The sequence below is a fragment of the Meleagris gallopavo genome, chromosome 3 (assembly GCF_000146605.3).
Source record: "Meleagris gallopavo isolate NT-WF06-2002-E0010 breed Aviagen turkey brand Nicholas breeding stock chromosome 3, Turkey_5.1, whole genome shotgun sequence".
Lineage (NCBI taxonomy): Eukaryota > Metazoa > Chordata > Aves > Galliformes > Phasianidae > Meleagris > Meleagris gallopavo.
The window spans coordinates 67121039-67128284 of NC_015013.2; the positions used below are offsets into that span (position 1 = coordinate 67121039).

Sequence of the window (7246 nt, forward strand, 5' to 3'; positions counted from 1 at the left end):
TGACACTCAGTGCAATAAGCAGGGCTTTTTTTTTTTCCTTCTTTTTCAGTTTTTGATGCCTGTTTATAACGTGAAACTTTTCTTGCAGCTTGTTACAGTTACCATTTTTAAATACTTTTTTTCCTCCTTAAAGATAACAGAACAAAATATGCAGCCAAAGAAATGATCCTTACTTTTGCATATTTTGCACCTTGACTTTTTTATTCTTTTGCTGTCAGTATTTTATGGTGGTTATTATTATGATGGTGATGCTGATAGCTGTATGCATATGTACAAATAAATACATTTTCAAATGATGGCAGTGGAAGGTTTTCCTGGAGAATGAAGTGCGGTTCGGTTTCCTTGTCAACGGAAGATGAAGTGAACAACTGAACATCTCCCCAGTGCAGGTACTTCATCTCCTTGTAGGCGTTTCCACGCTGTGTAAATTACATTGTGAGATTTGAATATATATATATTTTAAAGAAATCTCTTTCCACCCCTAGCTGAAGGTCTCAGTGCAGTGCACATGGGGACTGAAGTACGTCTCTCTGCCTCCTGATTGCTTGGATGTCTGCAAAGCATTGCACTAATTGAGGCTGGGTCTGTAAGGCTGAAGAGATGTGTTTGTGTGCTATGTGCTGTCAGGAGGGGAAGGCAGTGGGGGGAAAAATGCAGACCCCCACCATAACCTCTTGTCCAGAAGAAAACCCCAAATTGAAATTTCAGGGTGAAATCTTGAGGTCCTTGTTCTGAGTATGAATACTCGCAGGACTTCAGACAAGAGCAAAAACCCCAGCCCTGTGTTGTGGTGACTCGTGTATTTGTGTGTGTCTGTTTAAAAATTATCCATTAGAAAATAGCTGTGAGAGAAACAGCAAAGGAGGCTCCCTGGGTGAGCTGGCTCCTTGCCACACGAGACATATTTCGTAGCCCTGAGGGCAGCAAAACCCTTCTATCCAACTTCTGCTCCTCATATTACAAAGGCGTAAACAAGGCAGCAGGTTGCCTCTTATGAATTTAATTCATTGGGATGGAGATTAATCAGAAACAGATATTTGCTCGAAGGTGTTTCGTTTTGTTTGATGATTATTAATGCCACTGGCTGGCAGGGAATGGGAAACTTACTTTCCGTGACGGTCACTGGGAGTTCAGGACTGGAGAAAGAACTGTTACTTTTCATGGATAGTGCTTAAATGCTTAACAGAGGCTGCCCCTGATGTAGAGACAGGATATTGGTTCTTTAAAATACAGTTTGGAAGGATTTTTCCAGATGACAGGCTTGTTGGTGGTTTTGATTTTTTTTCTGGACGGAGATACAGTGCAATATTATGCTAAAGCAGAAGTGCTGAATGCTTGGATCTGCAGTGTTCTCTATAGTTTACTTTATGTTTGCTTGTCGAATTGCTTAATGTATTTTATTTAAGCAGCCTGTAGGGATTTGTAACCGAACATAAACTTAAGCTGTGTATTAGATGTGGAAATCAAAGTTACAGAGAATATATTTATTTTCTTACAAGCAAAACTGTGTGGCCAGTTTCTAATTCATTTGGAAGTTTGAGGCTTCTAACAGTCAGTGCACATTGCTGTAACTTAACAGCCTCCTTTAAAGTAGAAAGTGTATTAGAAGTCTTCAGCATTCTTCTGTGAAATTAGTCATGTTGAAAAATAAATCAGTTACTGTTGTTTTTATTAATTTACTCTGTAGTAAAACAGCTTTGTGTGTTCAAGGTGGATTTTTCCAGCTTAAGTGTGGTAAAAATGTTTAGTGCATATTTGTGCATGGTTTCTGCACTGACATAATGGAATACTTTTGACAGTATATTGGGGTCAATAATCCATTGCGTCCAAAAAAGCACTGTCTAGATATTTCCATGATGGATTATGATGACTTCTCAGAAACAGTTACAATCTGTTGTGTCAATACTCTACACTGTAAGAAGATTCAACCTGCTTATTTTCTCATGATTTAATTTGAAAGAAAGCCTTTAAAATACCATACTGATTGAAAATCTCTCTTCCACCCCTCTTTGCATTCCCCTCCCCCCTTATTTTTAAATTAAAGTTTTTCTTTAAATTATATGAAATTGACAGTTAGAAAAGCATTTTTTGATATTGCTAAAACACTGAAATATAGTAACTAGGCTGCAGTTTCCAGAATAATGTTCTTTTTGTCCTTTCTTTCAATATTGCAGGTGTGTTGAGTGGGTAATTTTGTACATGTAGTTGCTGACTGTAGATCCAGTCCTGCTCACCTAAGTCTTAATGTCTGAGATAAAAAGTTTAGAAATCACTATTTTCAGCACCCAGATTTTGCCTGCAAAGCACCTGAGTCTGAGTAGCTCAGTAATCTAATACTCATACATACATTTCATTTGCAGAAATTTGAGGTTGTGTGATTTTACAAAAGAGATAAAGGAGCTAATTTTGAAAGAGGATACCTCTACTTCCTGCATTATGTGGGCACAGAAGGATTTGGGTTGGTGGAATCGGTTCCAGCTTGATGTTTCCATAGCTATGCTATGACTAACACGGCTGAAAGCCGTGTTAGTGTAAGAGACAAGTGTTATTTTTGGAAGGAAGAATGAAAATTTTATCTAATGAATTGCAGTGTTGTTTCTAGAAGTGATGATGTAACTGTGTCTTACACTGAGTGTGAGAAGTACTTACTGCCTGAACTCCTGACGTGTTATGTGTGTCCAGACTTGTGTGGCATCTTCTATTTTTTGTTTACATCTCATTTGATATGCGTGAATTTAGGAATTTTAGATATTTGTAAACAGAAGGATTTGGAAAGCAATTTTTCATCCATAACTAGCTATCATAAGCAGTACTTACTAGCAAATAAAAATGTTTGACAGGTGAACAGGAGTTAATGACTGTGGTGCCCAGAGCGCTGACTGAAATGCAAGCTTTCATCTACTGTAGTGGCCTCAACTGGCAATGGAAGGATATCTTTTCACATTTTTTCACATAGAGGATAGGACTAGAGAGGCCTGTGGGGTTTCCAACTCCGTTCTGCAGTGGTGCTGAGCTGGACTTGCTCTGTTTGAGTTCCAGTGCAGATTTAACTGGGGCACCACCTCGCCTCTTTGGGCCTGACTCTTCCAGCTGTTGAAAATCTGTTTGATGCCCAAAATTTATTCTCAGACAGTGTATACTCCTTTGTTTTTGTGCCACTGCTGTCCCCACATAGTGAGATTCCTTCTCTACATCTCTGCTTCTCCCTGGTTGTCTTTCCTGTGCGTTTCCAGAGAGCAATCCCAGCCCCTTTTCACTTGAGTTTACTGGGCTAACTGGATGGAGGTTCCCATTTGCATTGGTCACAGACATCCAAGCTATCTCTCAGCAAAGTTGGGCTGCAGCACAAGCACGGCAGCTGTGTTCACACATTTTCTGCCCAGGTTCTGCCTCCATATACAGCTTCCAGCCCCCATTTAGGCCCAGTGTGCTCACCTGGAGCTGGGCCATGCCTGTGTCTTCTGCTGTTGAGCTAGGCATTGTGCCACACTGACCTGCCCTTAGCACTGCCTCACCATGCTGCATTTCTCTGCAAAGGACTCTCAAGGATTTCTCCTTCAGCACAGTTTAGACTCCCAAGAATCTTTCATTTACTGTTTCAGTGTTTTACATTCATACCAACCAGCAGGAGCAGAATGGAGTCGAGCCAGTGTTGTATCAGAGGCTGTCTTCTAGTAGGAATATATGTGAAAGTTTGCAATAGTGCTGTTTAAAATAGCTTTTCCTAATTAGTTTCTTCCCAGATTGCTGTTATCTTAGCTCTCTTGTCTCCAAAAGCATTATTCTAAAAGCAGTTTCTTTCTCTTCTACAATGTTGTTTTGTTTTCCCCCTATTTGTCTTAAAAACAACAACAACTTAATAGTGTTTGATGGGAGGACTGAAAGGTCTGTCCCCATGGGAATACTTTTGAATTCCCTTGATCTTCTCAGAGGATGCAGTGCTCTGTCAAAATCTGGATCTGCATCCTTTAAGAACTTATGGAATTTCTGAACAGAAGGCAAAAGATGACAATTTCCAGATGAAAAATTATATAATCTGTGTCACTGTCAACATAGTCATCCAGAGAATTGGATTTAAACCAGTTTGTAGGTTCTTTAGACTCAGATCCTGACTGACAGGAAAAAAAACAAAATGCTATTTTTAAATGGTGCAAAGATTACAGTGTAACATCTTCACCTCTGTTAAGGTACTAATTATTTTATGACCTTTGAACAATTACCAGGGTAACATGACTTGAAGATTATTGTTTCGCATGTACACACATTAGTATAGTTTAAACCATTTTTTCTCGTCTTTTCTTTTGTTGTATTCCACAGTGACACTAATCTCTTTAATGTACTGAATCCTTCTGAAACATTTTTACTGCAGTTTTGGAAATGTTTTCTATGAAATTTACCTTCACGCAACAAACTGTGATTTTTCTGTCTCCACGAATCATCTGCTTATAATTAAAACAAAAATGAAGTAGACCTTCAGATTATTAACTATATCTCAGACTGCTTAGCATGAATCCTATTAACTTGTTTTTATGACTGCAATATTTAGAGATAGAAAGGTAGACATGATCATAGATGGTTATATAGGTATTTCTTTTTACTGATGTTTTTAGTGTGATACAGAATTAGCCAGAACCTTACACAGTCTTTTAGAGCTTAACAAACACTCTTGATTAGGAATAAATAGTTAATTTTTACAGTATTGTAAATTTATGTACACTGATACCAGCTACTGCCGCCTGAGAAAAGCTACAAAGCTGCATTGTCTCCCTGGTTTCCTCCCTGTGTCTCTCCACCACTGACTCCCCCCGGCCTTCCAGAACGTCTGGGCTCAAGCAACAACCATTCTGCAGCAGCATCTCTGTTTTAGGAACAGAGATTTGTCTGTGGTGTAATTCCTTCACAGTTACTGCAGTACATATAATAATATCTTCTTAGACTTGGCTCTTTGAGGTTGGAAGCAGCAGAGGTGGGTTTAACAGGAGTGGCAGCCATTAATGATGGCATGGTGACCTGTAAATGGTGCTCCCCAGGCTTTTTATTTTGCCTTTGCATACTCGTTTTTCTTCTTCTTTAAGTACCCCAAGCTCTGATGAAGCTTGATTTACATAGGTGTCCTTCCCCAGGTGAACTTCTCCCAGTGCCAGTGAGCAGTGGCCAGCTGACATGCAGTCACTGAACATCAAAGTCAGTGTAGAGCTCTGAAAGCAGCTGAGAATTTGTGTGGGCAGTACCGTGGTCCTCTGACCTCTGCTCCCAGCCCTTGGACAGCCATAGATCCAGGCTAAGGCAGTACTGCTATTGTTATTATTTAAAGGGCAGTAATTCAGAAAGGATCCAATGATAATTTTTGCACCTTAATAATAACTAAATGACTTGGTGAAAATCTGATCTTGAGTCTACCGAATGTGCCACGTGTCAAATACTTTTTTTGCAGCCTGTTCAGTTCACTATAGTGTTTTTTCATCAAAATCCTTCCTCTACTCAGACATGCAGAGTCAACATAAAAGGGCTATCTGGCACAAATCAAATTCTAATGGGATATTGTTTACTTGATTGAAGAAAGGCTACATTTGTTGTGTAGACAAATCACAGTAGCACAGTGTATTCCGCAAAAGGTTTTAACTAGGAGATTCATACAGAAGCTGAGCAGTGTTTATGCCAAATAGATACAAGATGCATCTTGTTAATTAGAAGTAATTTTAGGTTCTGGAAGAGGCACTGCACATGTACGCTTTGGATAGGGAAGCTTTAGGCTGCCCTACAGTTAATTTGAAGTTAACTATAGTTGTACTTGCATGGTGTTGGAAATACTGGTCCTTTCTGTTTGGTTGTGGTATAGTACAGTTTGATGTTTAAAAATACAAAAATGTTTGCACCACATAAGTCATCCTCTTTGAACAATTTGGATGAACAAAACACAAAAATGTACAAGTAGAACAAAAACAGTTGTGTGCATCTTTGCACACAGAATCTGGTCTCAAGTGCTACTGAATGCTAACAGCTCCTGCTGATAGTTGACGTAACTCACTGACTTACAGTGAAACACTGTGCATTTAGTACTTGTAGCATCACAATTCTGAGCTTGAAATATATTCTATGTAGCTGCAGTACTTTATTGAAAGATCCTTCACCCAATAAATGTTAAGGTAGAAGTTGTGTGACAGTAAAAGTGCTACAAGCAAACTGTCAAATGACATCTATTAAATACTATAAACTAAGCTTCCTGTTTGGGTAACTACAAAAGAGATTATTTATACTATGTTCCAATTTACAAAATTTCAGTTTTATCATTTATTGTCTTGTATTTGCCTCTGATTACATACAATGAAGCATAACACTTGACATGCTGCACAATAGGTCAGTTTTCTGACCTATTTCAGTTTTCCTATCAACTTGCTTTTTCAAATTGCAGAATAAGAAAGGTGTAGTTATGTTTTCTCCCTGCATATAGTGGGAGCTCAGTAAGTGGGCCAACTGCAAGATTGGCTATGGAATGGTTAGCATCTTCTGTTCCGTGTTTTTAAGTTGTAGACAATTAATGTATCTTATGCACAATGAACAGTTAAAATATATTTAAATTTTGATGTTATGTCACTTGCGCTTTAGTGGGATAATTCATCAGCACATTGATGCTATTTTCATTGTTTACTATTTTATGAGAGAAGCATACTATGTTACCATTTATGAGGATGTGCTCTGCTCTGGTGGGTTACACATGAACAGAAACCTGGTCCTGTATACATACTGGTCAAAATACATATGCTGGTCAAAATTTCCCATCAAAACATATTTTTCTGTAGACTTTGATGAAGTGATTCGCACAAAAGGATATACTGATCTCTCTTAACATTGCTGTTTAAAAAATGGGTTTTCAGAGCTAAGCTAGTCATCATTTTAGCCATCGGAAAGTCAGTCGTTGCAGTCTAACACAGTTGCTTAAGGCTTTGTACTCAATGGAGATATATAGACACCTCCAGAGAGCTATGGGTTATATCCCGAGAGGCATCTATGGATAGCTGAGATGAACAACCTTTCTAAAATACCTCTCTCTTTTCACTTATGAGAGAGAGAGAGAGCACAGATTCCTAAAATTTTGATGGCTAAAGGGAGATAAATCCATTCTTTCTCTTCCCACTTGTTGAAATTCTGATTTCTTAATTAAATATTTGATTGCAAACTGATTTTTTTGGTTACTAGAATCTTCACGGCTTTAAGCTTTTACTTGAATTTCCACTTCTTCACTAAT

The 7246-nt window shown here is 38.5% G+C and overlaps 1 long non-coding RNA gene across 2 annotated transcripts in view; it reads left to right on the forward strand.

Annotated features, from left to right (window-relative positions):
- Nucleotides 1-6: 6 nt before the first annotated feature.
- Nucleotides 7-7246, forward strand: part of LOC116216477 — a 183009-nt gene continuing 175769 nt past the window's right edge. For both annotated transcript variants that reach the window (XR_004159292.1, XR_004159291.1), the window contains exon 1: nt 7-389. This is a non-coding gene — a long non-coding RNA (uncharacterized LOC116216477). The remainder of the gene's footprint in view (nt 390-7246) is intronic.